The sequence below is a fragment of the Rattus norvegicus genome, chromosome 2, assembly GCF_021556685.1.
Source record: "Rattus norvegicus strain SHRSP/BbbUtx chromosome 2, alternate assembly SHRSP_T2T, whole genome shotgun sequence".
NCBI classification, from domain to species: domain Eukaryota; kingdom Metazoa; phylum Chordata; class Mammalia; order Rodentia; family Muridae; genus Rattus; species Rattus norvegicus.
Window position 1 is genome coordinate 61,035,735 of NC_141535.1, and position 18,244 is coordinate 61,053,978.

Sequence of the window (18,244 nt, forward strand, 5' to 3'; positions counted from 1 at the left end):
ATAATTTCACCAAGCACTAGTTTTCTTCTATTTCTCTGGTAATTCTATAAGAGACTGGCTGCCCCGCTGAATCTCTTGGCTCTGCCTCAGTCTGATTCTCAGACTCAGCTCCTCACCAAGATTATGCCACAAATGATTTCTTGGCTGCATGCATGTGTTCCTCCTTCAAGGGCTTGTTGTACAGGTTGCTATGAGTGACTAGACCTGTTGCCAGAATGCTTGAAGCCTCTCTGATTTTCTGAGGATATCTGAAAATTTATTGACTGAAGCCTAAGCTTGAGCTAATATCAAAAGATAAGGCACAGCTTTGGTAATTCATCAGTTACAATGGCACCAGCAGCTCTGTCTTTTTAACCTCTAACTTATGGGAACTTTCCATGGACAGTCTCATCTGTTAGTTACATAAAGACCAAAACTCTGAGATCTATGCTCTTGAACAAATGAAATTCTTGACTTGCTTGCTTCATGACACACTATGCAGATACCATAGCTCCTCTTCTATTGAAAAGCAAAAGATTGAACATGGGACTCCAAGTGGGACATAATAAAGGCACTAATAAGACCATACTTCTCACTCTCTGTTCTTTATGCCATACTCCTAATATTGTGGCCAAATGGTCTTCAACATTTAATACTCAAATGGAGAGAGGGTAGGTTTCATTGTTTCTTGAATGGTTGGTTTTAAAAAAAATAATAATTTACTCACTGTGTTTTTGTCATATTTTCCCCTTCCCAAATTTCTCCCAATAACCCTCATTCCTACCCAAGCTACTTCATTTTCTTTCTCTTCCTTTAAAAACAGGAATCCATTTTGTGTGGTCCAACTCTTCCTGTGCACTCTTCCTGCCTTGGAGTGTGCTTTCTATGCCTAGTGCCATTGCATTCATTGAAAAGAAGTGTTTTTTCCTTTCCCTCAATAACGCTTAGTTGCAAATGTTGTTTCCCTGGGGATGGGACATTGTGCCCATTTCTCTTTCTCCATACATTGATTTTGTCCTATTTGAACTTGTCATTTTGAGAGGTCTTGTGCATGCTAGCACGATCTCTGTGAATACCCATGAGCATCAATCCTGTTACGTCTGAGAAATGCTGTTTCCTTGAAGTCACCCACCACCTCTGGCTTTTAAATTCTGCCTCCTTTGCCACATAATTCCTGAGCCTTGAGGGGAGAGGTGTTATGCAGAGATTCCATGTAGGACTGAATGCTTTAAAACTTCCTACTTTCTGCAGGTTGTCCAGTAGCGAGTCTCTGAGTTAATTACCATCGACTGAAAGCAGCTTTCTGATGAGAACTCTGTAATATGGTGATCTGTGGGTTTAACAATATGTCATTGGGAGTCATTTCATTGCTATGTTCATTAAGGCTTTCGCCTAGACCCATCTCTAATCTCAGGTTCTGTACCTAATTAATAGTGCCAATATCTGATCCATTGCATAGGGTAGCCTGTAAATCTTCAAAAGGTAGTCAGTTACTCCAATAACATCTGTGCTACTATTGCACCAGTGAGTGTATCTTACAGACAGATTGCTACTATAACTCTCAGGGAGCTCTGGGTGAGACTGAAGATTGCTTTTCTCTTCCACTAGCATGTATATAATATACAGATCATCCAGCACTACGAATGCTGATTATAAGAGGTCAAACTTCTAGTTGAACACCAACTTGATTTCTCCATGTTCAATAGCATAAGTATGTGGTGTCTTCAGTAATAATCTCTCAACATCATATTGTAGAAGGTAATCAATATCATTGGCAATAATTTGTAATGTTAGAGGGTGGTCTGTGGGACTGTTTTTGCCAATGGCTCAAAAAGATATAACTACTCCCAGATATGGGTTTTATGGAAGCATATGATATGCAGGTGGGACGTTGTCTCCCCGATTCTATGGTAACTCCATTTAAATTCAATTTATATATGCATATATTTTAGCAAGGATCTATAGGAATAGGCTTCTGTGTGGCCTTCCAAAAGACGTTTAATGTAAGTTGTCCCTTCTCTACCCTGTCCACCTATCATCCTTTCTATTAAATGCCCCTATTCTAATTTCCCCTTTATCGTGTGGTAACAATATAGTTATTACCCATCCTGGGTCCCAGGACAATCACCTTCTCCTTTATCCTAGTCCCCTATTTTCTGTTTAACCATGGTGGTTATTCTGATTGAAACACATATATCTAAATGCTAACATAGGCATATGAGAGAAAATATTCAGTATTTGTCTTTCTGAGTCTCGGTTACATCACACTGGATGACTGTTTCTAGGGCCATCCATTTATCTGCAGATTTAATAATTTCATTTTTCTTAAAAGTCATATAATATTTCATTGTGTAAATGTACCTCATTAACATTATCCATTTACCAGGTGATGGACTTCAAGGCTGTTTCTAATTTCTGACTATTATGAATAGAGCAGCTATGAACATGGATGATCAAGTGGCTCTTTGTGTATGTGTCCCTTGTGTATATGCCCAGACACATATACATAAGCTGGACCTTGAGATAGATCAATTTTCAGCTTTTGGAGGAACTTCCATACTGATTTCCACAGTGGCCATATAAATTTGTGTTCCCACCACAATGAATAAGTGTCCCCCTTTCTTCATATCAGACTCAGCTGCCGTTTGTTTTATTTATCTTGGCCATCTTGACTGGAGTAAGATGAAATCTCAAAGTAGTTTGAATCTGCATTTCTGTAGTGATTAAATATATTAAACAGCCTTGTTTCTCACTCATTTGTGTATTATCTTTGAAAATTCATCTATTTCTGCTTCCCATGTTTTAATTGGGTCATTTGCTTTATTAATGTTGAGTCTTTTTTTTTAGTTCTTTGTATACTCTAGATACTTATCCTCTGTGAGATGGAGAATTAGCAAAATTTTTTCCCATTCCGTAGCTGCTGCTTTACTCAAATGATGTTGTCTAATGTGCAGAAACTTTTAACCTCATGAAGTTCCACCTATTTTGAGGGTTTTTTTTTCTGTTTTTTGTTTTGTTTTGTTTTTTATTTTTTATTTACATTTCAAATGTTATTCCCTTTCCTGATTTATTTCCCGGACACTGGTGGCCACCATGGGTCTCCTGCTGGTCACTTCCTCCTCCTTAGCTACACTAGCAAGAACATCCATCACTAGCTTCCTCCAAGGATAGTTCCTAGGACTCTGGAATTTGAATGCTAAGAAATTATTTGAAAGCCTTTTTGGCTGGTTCCACTAGCCAGTTGGCTCTCAGATGGAATTGTGAAACTAAATTGGACAATAATTGTGAATTTATGTCTATAAATAAAAGACATTTTAGAGGACGGATGTTTTGCTTCTTTTTTGCATGTGTATGTGACCCATGTGTATATGCATACATATGTCTGTGTATATGACACGAATATATGCACATATACGTGCTTGTGGAGGCCAAAGGCCAATGTCTAGTGTCTTCCTCCCTATATCTGCACCTTATATATTAAGATGATGTCATTCACTTGAACCCAGACTTTAAGTAAGTCTATCTAATCTAGGTAGATTTGGCTGGCCCCGGTGGCCAGCTTGCTGCATGGGTCCTGTCTTCATCTCCCATGTTTGCTGGGATCTGGGATTGTAGGTAGTCCACCATGCTTCCCCAGGATTTACACGGGAACTGGGGATCTGAAATCCAGTCTCACAGTCACATGGCCAGTGTTTTACCTACTAAACAGTCTTCCCAGCCCCAAAAGCCAAGTTTATAAGGTAGTTTCTGCCATATACAGACCTGGTTTGTATTTAGATGTTGAAAGAGTTCCTTCCTACTTGAGATCTGCATCTCCAGCTCTCATCTATTCTGTGTCTCTTAAACCCCAGCCAATGGGACAGCTGGTGAAAGTGGTCTATGAGCTACAGATTAGACACAGAATCAATGGTAATTTTCTGACTTATTCACACTGTTTATTAAAAAAAGAATGCTCTGTTCTTAGGAAGAAAAACTCAAATAATTAGGGACAAAAGAGGTATCATGACTATGACTTACTCTCTGATGACTTGTGGAAAAGGTAATTTTTGATTCATAAAGGACATAGAATGATGAATAACATATTAATAATTAGAATATTTTGCAATACATGGGATTTATGTTTGTAGCTTTTTTCCAAGATTGATATGACTTCATCATGAAGACGGTAAATCAAGTAAGTTCAGCTTTTCTAAATAGGGGTGTTCAGGTATACTCTGCAGCACAGGAAGCTAGGAATGATATCTCCTTCTCTCTCCTGTTTGAGCTAAAGTGAGTCATCTTCTCTTTCAGCTAAAGGACACTTCTCTGTGAAGGTGAGCACTGCAGATGTTTTGCACATGAGCCCTGAAGGTAAGGAGGGCTTGATCAAGTGCCCACATGATTGCCTTCCATTGTCCATCTCATCCAGACAAGGGTAGGGACTCGACTATCTTGATTCTCAAAGAACATCATCTCAAACCATCAATGTTCACACTGAAAGGTCCACTATCCTCAAAAAAGGAGGGGAAAAAAGATCTTCAATCTTCTTAGCTGATTGTTTCAGAAAACCTGGTGCTGATCTCCTTTTCTTGTCTTTCTCAAAAGCTTTTCATGGTCGATATCCCCTAGCAGTGCAATTAGGAGATTTTTATTTACTCTCTATACTTTTCTGTACTTGGGAGAATTTTTTGACAATGACTGTGTTACTTTTATGATCAGAAAGAGAAATATTGCATCTGCTTTTATTTTCCAACCAGTTCAATACATATTTTGTCACTATTCTCTGAGACTTTTCTTGGTCTCTTGAATACTGTCACTACTTGGACCAGATCTATGCCACCCAAATGACAATACTCATAAATGGTGGGCTCTCAATTTTCTCCATCTACTAATACCATGTAAGCCCAGGGAGCTAGAATCTGCCAGCAAATAGGCCATGGAGAAATCACCCTCACAGATTGATTGCCTCTGCATATGTCACCATCAAAGATGTAGGCTACTTAAGATAGCAGATTGCTTTTGTTATTTAAGATCTTATTTTACTGCTCTGCCAGAGAAAGTAAAAAACTCATTAAGATGGGAAATTGACTAAATTATTAGTGGAAGAAAAATCTAAGTGAAATGTTTCTAAGATTTCTTTGAGTCACCTTGTGATGTTTACTAGTCTTCCAACAGTGAAATGGCGATTCCCCTTTAAGGGCCATCTCTCACTCCAGTGAAGTCTGGCCTGTCCCATGGACCAAGGATGCTCAAAGATTGTCAAGACCTCTGAGTCAAAGACTTTTTTGTCACAAAGACTGCTCTCTAGTAATGTCCTCGGCAACAACAGAAAAGAACACTACCCCAAACCCAGCATCAACAACTAACGTTGTCTAGACATTGCTTAAGGGCCTGGGAAGGACAAAACCACCCACCCTGGGTAGTAACAGTGATGTGTTCAGACACTGCCTGATGTCTCCTAGGTAGAACAAAATCCCTTCTATCAAAAATCACTCCTTTAAGTTACCTAAGCCCTGGCAGGACCTTCTGTCTTTTCATTTAAGTGGACTGAAATTCATAGTGTACAGAGTAGACAGTAGGAAATGTCTACAAAAAGGATGCCATAAGCATCCAGACACTTTGGGTACAAGAAATCTCTGTGACATTAATGTCATTCTCTGTACAGTCCATTAACAGAAGTACTGGTGGATCAATCCAGCCAGAGCTCTATGCATTTCTTCTGTATTTTTGGGCTTCTGCCCCTTGAGTTCACATAGTACTTGAAGGATAGACAGATTGAGAGTCAAAAGTGTTATGCTGGATTCCTTATTAACCACATATTTTTGTAAAAAAAATTGCCTTGGACTGACTTTTCAAATCTTTTAAGCATAAAAACATAGCTCCTCATCTTTTCCGCTCTAAACAGTATACAGCAGGTGAAGTGTTGGTAGCAGATGTTTCTGTGGTTGGGACAGGAGATTAAGGCCCCAGTATCACATTCCAGTACACAAGCATTGTTATGCATTCTGTTTGTTCATCTCTAACTGCCCTTGTGGCCTTTGTCCCTCTGGTTGACCTTCTTCCAAAGCATCCACCTCAGCCGCATGTCCTCTACCCTTTACCCAATCTGGATGTGGCATGCAAAGATTATTCTGATGCCAGTGGGTATCTGTGACCACACAGGCAGAAACTTGAAGGCAGTTTTAAGACAAGCCAAGGCACACAGCAACACAGCCCAGTTTCAATATGAAGAACATCCAGAAACCAATGTTCATAAAAGAATGCAAGAGAAAGGACAGTTCCCTGAAAAGTTGGGATTCAAATTAAGAGCAGAACTTCAACTCCTGTCTAACACCCTGACAAAATTACCACAGTCCATTGTGAGCTCTGTAAGCTGCTTTCTGGTCTCCAGCTTTTCAATTATGTTCCACTGGTTGTAATCACTTCAAAGCATGGCAAAGCAAAGCACCACTCTACCTGGCACCTTACATCCTTTTACAAGAACTCTGGCACCCTTCATGCTCTGCCCATTCCAATTCTTTTGAAGCTCCTGTCCATACACTTGTGACATTGAATCTTGCCAGTGTTGTGAGTTATAAAGGCACTTATTATCATCCACAAGCACTGGGGAGGATTTGCCATCCACTGGGCAGCTTTTAATGTGCATCTAAAGGTCTTTACCCATTACCTTTGTATACATCACACTTATCTGCCACCATCCCCCAATTCTTGCCACTTGGGCTTCTACTTTGATGAAAACATTGTGTCTTTTAAAATCTGTATACAAATCTTGGCATGCAGACATGTAGTTCACCGGTAGATTTCTTGGGGTTTGATACCCAACAAAAGACAGAATAGAAAGACCTGGAAGGTTGCCTATGAGGGTTAAGACCTTAATTTATGCCTAACTATTTGCTTATGAGATAGATATTCTGGGAAGGTTATGGATTTGGAACTCAAGGAAGACTAGTTTTGGTTATAGTAGAGACATTGAAAATATTGACCCTTATTTACCATGCCACTAGCCCCAAATACCAATTTAAACATAAGTTCATTAAAATTAAATATTAAAATTCAATTCCTCACTTATATTGAATCCACAACTAATGTTCTATAGCTACATGTACTTAGTGGTCACATTATTGGGTGGGGAATATCTAGAACACTTCCATCATGACAGAAGTTTCTACAGGAACAAGCTGGCCATTCCAATGAGGAGCTCTTGGGAAAGTGAAAAGCTCGAACAGGCTCCCAGTGAGGGAGAGAGATGACAGAACAGAATTCTAAAAGGAAAGTGAAAGGATCAGTCAAAGTTCTTCATATATGTCAACAATTATGTCACTGGTACTCAACCATGAACAAATGTACAACTACTCTACCACAAACACTAGGAAACAAAGAAGTGACGATCTTTGAGACTGGCTTTAAGACCTATTTTCTCCCCTGTCTAGTCTTTGGAGTCTGTGAACTCATTGTGAAACAGCAGACTTGTCTTCTGAATCCAGAGGCAAGAGAACTCTAAGCAGTACTTGAACATTTTGAACTCCGAGCCAAAGAGAAAGCAACACTCTGGTGGCATCAGATCCTGGGGCCATATGCAAAGGTCCATTTCGAGCTAGGATTATTCAAACCAAAGAAAGCAATACAAGGAAAAGGTACCATCTCACTGGGGACTTATGTCCCTATGAAGAGCCCAAGAAAAAGGGTGTTTCCAGGGCAATTATTGCCCCTGTCAAGGCACATTGTCAACAAAGTCTCAGAGTCTCTCCTCAAGAGACACTCACCAAGGGAAGAAGAGCAGATGGGGCCCTCTGCACTTTACATATGAAAGAGTGAAGTCTCAGAAAAAGAAAGAGACAAGTCATAGTTAGCTGGTGAACTTCAAGACCAACAATAGAAAACACCCGCCTAACCTGTCTGCAGTTCACAACCCCTCTCTCTTGTGATACAAGTCACTTAGCACCTGCTCAGGTCACTAAAACTGTCATCTCCAAGTCTATGACCTCCTCATAGATGATGCTGTAAATTCAGCATGTATCTCACTCCATCCCCACACAAAGTCCCCAACAAGCTTCCTGACTGCATCTTATCCACTCAAACTGCCTTAGGGGACAGAAGCAATTGCCACCAATTTTGGTGCTGCCCTTCTGAGAAAATCCCTTCTTGCAAGCAAAAACTCATACTCATTAATTGCAGAAGAAAACCTGTGTTTGTGTCAGTATGCGCACCAGGTCTATTGTCTGTCATCCAAGCAAAAAGACAGGAAGGACCTACTACTACCCAAAACACTGTCTACCTTGTGATAGATGCTCTTAATCGTGGCAGATTTTATTTTTCTAGAAACTGAATTAGAGTGCTTCCATTCATATGACTTTCAATTGCCTATAGCCAAATATGACATATTCTCACATTTGAATGAATTTATCACTCATGGTGTATAATAACCATTTGCATACTTGGTGACATGGCAGATTGGATTCTTTATTTTCCTCTAGCATGCAAAGATATGCAGAGTAACTATGGCTTTGACGTCTGATAAACCCTAACACAAAATCTACCATTGACTACAATATTGAATAGGAAATAAAATCTAAAGCCATTTAGATAAAGTAATATTGAAGATGGCAACAAATATATATATATATATACATATATATATATATATGATCACTTTAAATGTTTCCCAATAGGTCAGTGTTCCTAGCTTCCACATACAGGATTGCTTGGCTTGGAAGCTTGACTAAGAGAAAAGAGCAAATGAATAAAATGAATAAAGGACAAATATACTTACAGCTAAATTAGCCAGGCTATGCACACTCTAAAAGAATGACATCAACTACACAGCAGCCAGGAAGCTCAGCGTGTTTACTATATATAGCATGGGGCGGCGTGTGCGGGTGGGGGAGAATGTAGCTAATCTCAGTAGGAAGTCTTATTAGGTAAGCAATCTTAGAACATAAATTTCCAGGAGGCGAAATTGTGTGGCTGGTTTTGCCCACACTGGTCAATCGGACTACTTGTCCACACTTCCAACATTTGCATTTGGAACAGAGGAAAGCTTTGCTATCTCTCTAAGGCTCAAACTAGAGGTAGAGTCTTTGCCATTCCCATGGGTCCGAGGAACTGGTCGTTGACATGGCAGTACCCAGGTCAAACAATACGCATTCACTCAGAATTTCATCTGTTCTTGGCACACTCACTGAAGGCTCTTCGCACCTAGCAATGTACGCCTTTCCTTCCGTTACAGCAGAACCCCCGTGTTCCTCAGTCAGCAACAACCTTTCTCTCCAGCTAAGCCATTACATGGAACAGTCAGACTACTAAACTAGCTATGTCAAGTTTGCTCTCTGCCCAAGGCAAATGGGCCCTGCTCTAAAGATTCCACTTTCTCCCGGGTCTGAATAAGTCAGGCCTCTAAGCTTCTTCTGCATCTTTTTGTGGCATGACCCCAGGGAGAATACTCAGAGCTACAAGCCACAGCACGCCTGGCTAAAGGTGGATTAAATACTGGGCATGTAGCACTTTCCTAAGAAGTTCTGAGAAAATCAGTTTTAGGTTTGATTTAGCAGGTCATGATAACTTCAAGAACCCAGAGTCAGGAGCCAGGGGGCAGGGGTAGGGGGTGCTCCTCTGCCTCCTTTTTTTTTTTCAGCAGAGATTTCTGCTATGCCTCCTTCACTAGAATTCAGTGGGATGGCCATTCCTAAAGCAGTCTATGGGGGGAAAAAGATTACAATGGCCCTGATTAGCATAGCCTGCTACTTCCCCATCCCCTGGGGCTGGACACCTGATGCCTGACTAGATTCTGAATAAAAACAAAGGGGGAAGTGGGTGCTGGAGAAGAACCTGCTGTTGGTGGATAGGGCTGTGTCAAAGACAAGGAAGTTTGTTCTCAGCTGAGAGGCACCCTCCAAAGCGAAGCACCCTCATCACCTTGACCAGGTCAGATTATCATGACAATAGTCATGGAACCTACCAAACAATGTTCTTACTCCTGTCATTTTTGTGTTTTGCTGAATTCTCTTTCTTTGAGAGACTATATGTATATACTAAAGGAACTCTTTCTGTCCAAGATTTAAGTCCTGTTCTTACAGCTAAGAATAAATAGCTGGATGAAAAGATGGATGGATGGATGGATGGATGGATGAATGGATGGATGGATGGATGGATGGATGGATGGATGGATGGATGGATGGGTTAGTGGATGGATGGGTTAGTGGATGGATGGAAGGATGGGTTAGTGGGTGCATGGGTGGATGGATGGATGGGTGGGTGGTTGGATGGATGGGTGGGTGGTTGGATGGATGGATGGATGGATGGATGGATGGATGGATGGATGGATGAATGGATGGATGGGTTAGTGGATGGATGGGTTAGTGGATGGATGGAAGGATGGGTTAGTGGGTGCATGGGTGGATGGATGGATGGGTGGGTGGTTGGATGGGTGGACACTACAAACACTAAAGTGAGTCAAACTACCTGTTTTCTAACCTGCCCCGCAATACTCACAGCTGGATCTTTATCTATTCACTTCTTTCCATTCCCACCCAATGAATCTACAATGGAAGTATTTTTTGTTCTACTCCCTGAACTAGCCTTGGGTCTGTCTGTTACCTCTCTGACTGGGTTGGTACCTTTTCTGCTAAGACAATTGCTTCTGAAGGGAGATGAACAAAATGGAAAAGGGAGAAGGGAAAAGTAAGTAATTATCTTGACAGATATAGTAACCCAGATGTTTGAATGCAGAAGTGAGTCTGAAAGAACGACTTGTTCATGCATGATAAAAGGTGACTCAGGGAGGTAGAGACAGGATGTGCTCCTAAGAGGAGCACAGGGAGGAGAGTTGATTTTGGGACTGGTTCTGAGCATTATGGGTAGGAGAGATGTGCAGACTTTCCGAGTTCCTGGCCCATTCCTGGTCTGCAAACCTCCCATTACTATTTAGACTTCCAGCTCCTAGAGCTTTGTATTACAAGCCCTGACAGAAGCTGACAAACCAGAAGTAAATCTACACACACAATCTCCGACCAAAAACCGCCTCTGAATATGATGGCCCAGCCCTTCTCAGGGTCCCTGAAATGAGATATTTTTGTGAAACTGCCATTTACCTACTTGTGAGAAGCTGAATGGCAAATAATGGGTGGCTTCTCCTGGGTAGTTTAAATGCACTCAGACACAGTAATGCAATTAGGAAAGTGGGAGGAAGTCTTAAAAACAACTGAGCAGCCAGTGGGCAAGAGAGCTGTTGAAATCCTTCGCTATAGCTGGAGAGATGGGCACATGTTCAGCTACAAAAAACATACGTGGAAGTTGGCTCTCAGCCACTGCTGAACATATTTCCAGAGACATGGGGACCCATTCCTACATGGTAGCCTCTGTTTACACCACTAAATGCCAGGTTTTCATTAGTGAGCTGGTTTTGTTGCATTAAGGATGCTGTTCAAATGAGCCTCCTCGGTTGCAATAGCAGTCACTTTTTATTTTGTTACACTAGAAAAGTAATCATTACCCACAGTAGAGTAATCCTCCCTCCCAAAGGGAATTGCTGTTGCTCCGTTGGCATGAATGTGCTTCATATCCATTGTCTGTGTCCCCATGCAAGGACATTCGTGAGAATTAGGACCAGGCGTGTCCATTTCCTGTGTCTAATTATTCCTACACTTCACCTCGGGAAATCATTGAAATTTAAATCACATTATGTCACGGCTTAAATAATATTCCACTGTTGTCTACGCTATGATCTAGTTAAGCAACCCTTTAGGATCTGACGTTTAAATTGTTCTCTAATAATTTGCTTTTATAAATAACACCGGGGAGGGGGACTCCCTTCAAGGAATGGCTTGTGCACCTAGGTTCACTCAGGATAAAGTTCTGAAGTATATTTTCTGATTCAATGTGTATCAATAGTCTTGAGACTTTTAACATATATGAGAAAAGTTAAACCAATTTACACTCAAACCACAAGGTACTAATCCAAATGCATTTGTACATTGGGTGATGCCATGCTGAAACCCCCAGGGTTGGAAAAAAGAATAAAATAAAATATTTTATATGGAAATATTTTGAAAAGTAAAAGTTCCATTAAAACCTACACTGCCATACTATCTATTTTTAAACCACGCAAGTACAAGACACCAGTTTCTTTGGTCAAATATTGTGATTTCAGTAGCCTTTTAAAAACCCCAATTCCTTGCCAACTTACATTCATCAGACACTCAGACATTCAATACAGTTTACTTCCTCAGAACCACTTATTGAGTTCCCCTGAATAGAGCTTTGTTTTTGTAAGAGTAGGGAATTGCATAAAGATAAGTCAAATTCACTACATGTACAACAGCTAAGATCTAAATTGTTTATACTACATATATATATATAATATATATATATATAAACTCTTTCTGTACAGGATTTTTTTAAGTCCTGTTCTTACAGTGAGGTATATATAGCAAGATGAAAAGACGGATGGATGAATGGATGGATGGATGGATGGATGGGTGGATGGATGGGTAGATGGATGGATATTACAAACACTAAAGTGGGTCAATCTACTTGTTTTCTAACCTGCCCCACTACACTCAAAGCTGGACATTTCTGTTGAATGGGAGCTGAAACAAAGAATGAGGAGGTATCTGATCTTTCCATTGGGTGACTATGAACCCACCTTTGCTGCTTCTAAAAGTACCATGGAACGATCATATTTTCTAGTAGCCTGAGTTCTGGATAGAAAGAGAGACATCTTTGTGGGCAAAGACTTCTTTCAACAGGCTATGTGATAGGATTAGTAAGATCCCAATCTTATGTATGAGCTACCATTGCTCTGAAAGTCAGTGGAACTTTTTGGCAAATTAGATACAAAAAAAGGGGCTGGATATACAACTGTTTGGAACCATAGCAGGAGGCAGAGATTTTAGGGAAGTGTGAGAGAAAATAAGGGGGAGGGGTTGGAAATATAGCCACTGTTGGAGGAACAAGACAAATGCTTAAAGAGGAATTTTGCCATGAATCTGACATGTGGTGGCCAGAGTACTCCTCAGCCCTGTCAAACCACAAAATCCTTGTTCTTTTTAATGCTTGGAAGGACAAAGGGTTATGTGTAGTCTCCACATGGGTGGAGGGTGAGAACAAAGGCCACCTACTGTAAGTTGTGACACTTCAATATTCATCCTTCATTCTGTTTAGGTTTAAGCTCTACGGTGGGCTCAGAAAATCAGTGCTGAAACTAGAAATCCTTCACTTGAATTGTACAGGATACAAAGTGACCATGACCTGCTTCTCTTCCCATATTAATCTGTAGGACACCCAGGGTTCCATGTGCTTGGCACATGAACCTACAGTTGCAAAGAACCAATAGGGATTATAATATATGTCATCTTTTAGATCACAAAGGGCATTCAGAAGGTTTTTTCCAAACACCGGGGTATGAGTGAGCCCTGTCACTTAAGGACACCTAAAAAGGCATCTCATGATGTTACAGTTTGAGTTGCAAATAAATTGACCATTGATAGAACTAAGAATTTCATCAAAGCGATCAACTTTTCTTCCAAATCACATTGGTTTGATAATATTAAAATCAATTTCTCTTTCTAAAACTAAGCTGACAAGCATTGGACTACACTAATACATGCTTTCCAGATTATGGATTGAAATCTTTATGGATATATGCTCAAGCAATGTATTTGTGAAAAACGGGAAAAGTGAACTAACTAACATTTTAGTACTGATATCCCAAACTACTATCCCTTTTATAGTTTCAGAGTGGGGTGGCTATAAGGCCTAACACTGGTTAAATGTTATGTAAACAAGCAGTCATTTTATTCAGCAAAGAGTAACAATGACGTGATGGGATTTGCCTGGTCATTGATCTGATAGGAAAGTGTGCAGATGTTTGCATAGGCCTGTTCTACTTTATTGGCCTGGGAAAGCTACTAGTCCAATGGAAATCAGAGCTCCAATTTGCTTGATAAACATCAGTGTCATGGAGGACTTAAAAAATACAGAGATATAGAGAAGTATTCCTTCTACAACTGAGAGCCACACTTGAGTTTTAAGACATTAAGCATGCTCTGTTTTTTCTAATTGTTGGTTTGACATGTTTTTATTTACTCTTGGAAATTTTCCTATATTTTGATCATATTCCCTCTCCCATATCCTCCCAACCTCCCAATATATCCTATCTATCTATATCTACATCTCCCCACCCCCTCTCTCTTAAGAAAAAAAAAGAACAAATCCAGTTTGCCTTGGCCAACCTCTCTTGGGCAGGCAACCTGTTTTCTTGTTTTTACCTTATACCACTATTTAAAGCTCAGATAAGCAGCTCAACTCTCCAGAATACAAATGAGATACAGAAAGCATTTCGATAAAATAGATGTAATGAAAGCCATTCATCTATAAGACAGTTGGAAAATTCCATTGGTCCTCCCTCACAACTTCTTGTCATCCTTTGAATCACTGTAACTCTCTAAATTTTAATTTTCATATTAGCCTTCCAACTTTACAGATCAAACACAGCAGTGGATTGGAATGGGGTGTTCAGGTCAACTAGAAGAGAGTCAGTAGCAAAAACAGCTATTAACTATTAAATTAAAATTTTTAGGGTAGAAAAACACTGAAGGATGAGAAGGTAGGGAGAAGAAGAAAAGAAGCCTAACAAGAAAATAGCTAGGCACTGAGGATCCTCGAGTTCTAGATATTTGATTTAAGCAAAGCATCTTTGGCCTGTATTTATTCTTTGTATAGCATTCTGGGACCATGCCATCTCATTATAACAGTTCACAAATTATATCAGTGTTCTAATTAAGAAGCCATAGAAGTAAATAATTTTTATATCTATATTCAATCCATTAAAATATTTTTTTACTGGGGACATGATGTAGATAGATACATAGCCACCCCGTGATGTGTTTTCTTTGAAAAATAAACATTTTTTTAAAAAAAATCATTATTTTTGTTTCATTTGAAGATTATATAGTCGAAGTTTTATTTGTTGCAGAAAGCCTGCACATTTCTTCAATTTCCAATAACTAATTTTTCTTGTGTATTTTGGCCATTCTTTCCAGCTGCCCTGCAGCCAAATCTCATTGTCTATTTTCGTCCATCTATCCCTGAGTTCCAACCACTGCCCATGGAATGGTATTGGAGAAATCCGTAAGGCCTCAAAGCTCCGCCTCAGTCACTTGAAGTGTATCTTGATAAAAAGAAGAAAGAATTCCCTGGTTCAAAGGTCCATGTTATCACTCCCCTCCCCACCCCTGTATATCTGAGACTGTGAGAAAAGGGTGAAAATATGTTCTTTATGGTTTTCTATAAGTGAGTCAGTCTGAGTTTGTAACTTAGTGGTAGACTGCCCACCACAAATTCCTGATGCTCTACGTTCAATCCCCAACACTACAAAGGAGGGAGAAAAAAGATTAAAGCAACTAGTCATTCAGCAAGTGCTGCTGTGCCTGTAAATGTGTGCAGGGTGACAGGGTAGGTGGTATAGAACCTGAAGGAAATGACTTTGATAGTAGTGTTCAAAGTGGTACTGAAGCAGCAGACCAGGCATCAAAGGTGTACTCACTCATATGTACTACTTGACTGAATACTATAGTTACCATCCAAAGTAAGCAGTAATAGCCAGTCATCTCTAGATTATCCATAGATCAGCCAAGCTAAGTAAAACCAAGCATTTTCAATACTCAGTCTCTAGCTACAAAGCTTACTAACTACATCGTTATTTCTCAACCCTGTAAAGTTCAGTAGGTTCTAAGTGAAATTCTAGAGTTTCTATTCTGTTGAATGATCTCTTGGGACTAACCACAAAATCCTGCAGGCCAGGATAGAAAGGAATGTACAGACAAGGAAGGAGGGAGACATATATGTATATATGGAAAAAGCTTTAACGGTCAAGACCAGATTTAAAAAAAAAATATGTAGCTTTTCTCCCCATTCTCCGATGCCACAGCTCAATCATTTGACCCCATGTAACCACAGGAGGAACAGTGAAAAGAAGATAGGCTGTAGAGAGAAAGGAAGTTTAAACTCAAAATGTGGTAGGTACTGAATCCTTTTCTTTCTCCTGTGAGGGATTCTCAATATCCTGACTGAACTGGTAAAGAAAAGTAGGACTTAGAAAGAAGAGATAATTTCAACATATTCTTGGGGAGAGCTACTGATGGATTTACCAACTTTCTCAGATGTGGATACAACTCATCCTCGATGCTCTAAAGATGTTCCCCTCAGACACCTGGCTATTTTCCCACTGATGCTCAAAGGAGGTCATGGGTTATTCAAGGTCACACAGTCACTGTGAGGAGGAAGAAGAACTGGACCTCACACTTCTTGTGCATAGAGACGAAACTGGACCAGATTTTCTCAAGTCTTTGGTTTCCTTTCAGTGCCATGATTCAAAAACTCCAAAAATCTCAAGCAGGCAGCCAAAGAGGCAGTAAACCAGTAATTAATCTTTTTTACTTTCGTTTTAAATTTTCCATTTACTTCCAAGCTTGTTTCAAGAAATTAAGAAACATACAGAAATAGATAAACTTGTTACCAACAGTAATTTATTTGTGTGTGAATGTTTTTAATGAAATCTAAGGTTCCTTTGTATTTAATTAAACAGCACATACACACATACACACACCCCTGTAAAATAGGATCTTCTTTAAACAATCTGGCAAAACATATGTCTCCTCCTACTACTGTGGCCTCTTGGTAATGAAAGCTTGTTGTAGAAACAAACTCAGTGATATTTCTGTAACTTGAAGCAATGTTCATTGTTTAATCTCTTTACAAGAGGCAAGAGACTGACTCTGATGCTTCTGGGACTGTCTGGGCTCTTCTGGGCTCTGGAGAACTCCTTTGCCTTCTTGTTTTGGGACCCAAACTGAAGATGTACTATTGATACACTATTGTATCTCCAAGGCTTAGAAAAGAAAATCTTGGCCACATCCTGTGAGTGTTTCTGGATGAATAGATACAGCCCTTTCACCACTACCTTTCAAATAGATGAGTCGAAAGTAATTAGATTGCAGTATGTTCCTTTCCAACGTAATACTTCAGTATGTCTTATAATGATAGATGTTTCCCCATGACTGGGAAGAAGAAAATATTTGGGAACAATAATCCAATTAGCCTGTCCCACCACCACCTGACATTTATCAAAGTCTCAAATGTGGCATTTCACAGAGAAATGTTTCCTTTACATCTTCCTTTCCCTCCTTTTACTTCTAACTAGAGCTCTCAAGATTCAGCTCTGATGACAATCACAGAATTACATGTTTGACATGCCCCTTCCTGGGCCCCAAATCCATAGACATATTACATTAGACAATGTGTACAGAACAGTCTCTAAAGACAATGCCTAGGGAATATCTAGGGACTACCCTAGAATAAAAGGACTACCATTGGCCTCCCATAGTACCCAGCATTAGAGCCACCTTTGGTGAGTGGGTTTGAGCATAGAGACATTTATCAAAAAGAAGGAAGACAGCCTTGGAGAATTCAGAGTCTGTGGTACCAAGGTCATCATACCTGTTCCCTGTTCTCACACCAGGTGTGTTTTGCATGTCTAGGGTGGGGATCCTTAAAGGTGGGATCAATGGTCGTCTGTAGATACCTAAAGTGGAAAGTATGCCATAAACAATAGAGGTCTGGAGTTCAACTGCTAAAATCTTCTTTACTCACTAGCTATGTGATCTTGGGCAGTTCGGAGAACATGTCTGGGCTGCAGCATCCTTATCTGCAAGATAAGAAGAATAATTGTCCCTATACTTTACAATCTTCATATGAGTTAATCAAATTAACAAAGCAGTTCCTGATATGCAGTGTGTCCAATACAAGGCTCTCACACTTTGTCACTAGCATTGTTATGAAATAAGGTCTTTGATGTGTACAACCCTTACCCTTTGAACATCAGTATCCTCATCTTGGACGTGAAAACAATAGGATGGTCATAGTAATAAGATTGATGATAGGGGTTGGGGATTTAGCTCAGTGGTAGAGCACTTGCCTAGCAAGCACAAGGCCCTGGGTTCGGTCCCCAGCTCTGAAAAAAAAAAGAAAAAAAAGAGAAAAAAGGAGAAAAAAAGAAAAAGATTGATAATTGCTGCTGTGATTCTTTAAAGGTATGTTGTATGAACAAAATATGATGTGAGAGGGCCTTCTATAACATAGCCTACAGTGCCATGAAAGGTTGAGCATTTTGCCTTGGAAGTTGAGTCAGAGTCCAAAGACTAGATATAGTGTTTCTGTGGTGCTGCCTGCTCCGCATAATGGGTATCAATCAGAAACCTCTCTCAGGCCCAGTTTCCTCTCTGCCAGTGGG

General features: G+C 40.0%; 1 protein-coding gene across 38 annotated transcripts in view; it reads left to right on the plus strand.

Annotated features, from left to right (window-relative positions):
• The window catches only part of Prlr (prolactin receptor), a 180,685-nt gene that overhangs the window by 120,686 nt on the left and 41,755 nt on the right, over positions 1-18,244 (plus strand). For 18 of the 38 annotated variants that reach the window (XM_087616253.1, XM_087616223.1, NM_001437846.1 and 15 more), the window contains 1 exon segment: positions 4,270-4,329. The exons of 3 other annotated variants lie outside the window; for them this stretch is intronic. The gene's annotated coding sequence lies outside the window, so the exon portion shown is untranslated. 38 annotated transcript variants of the gene reach the window in all.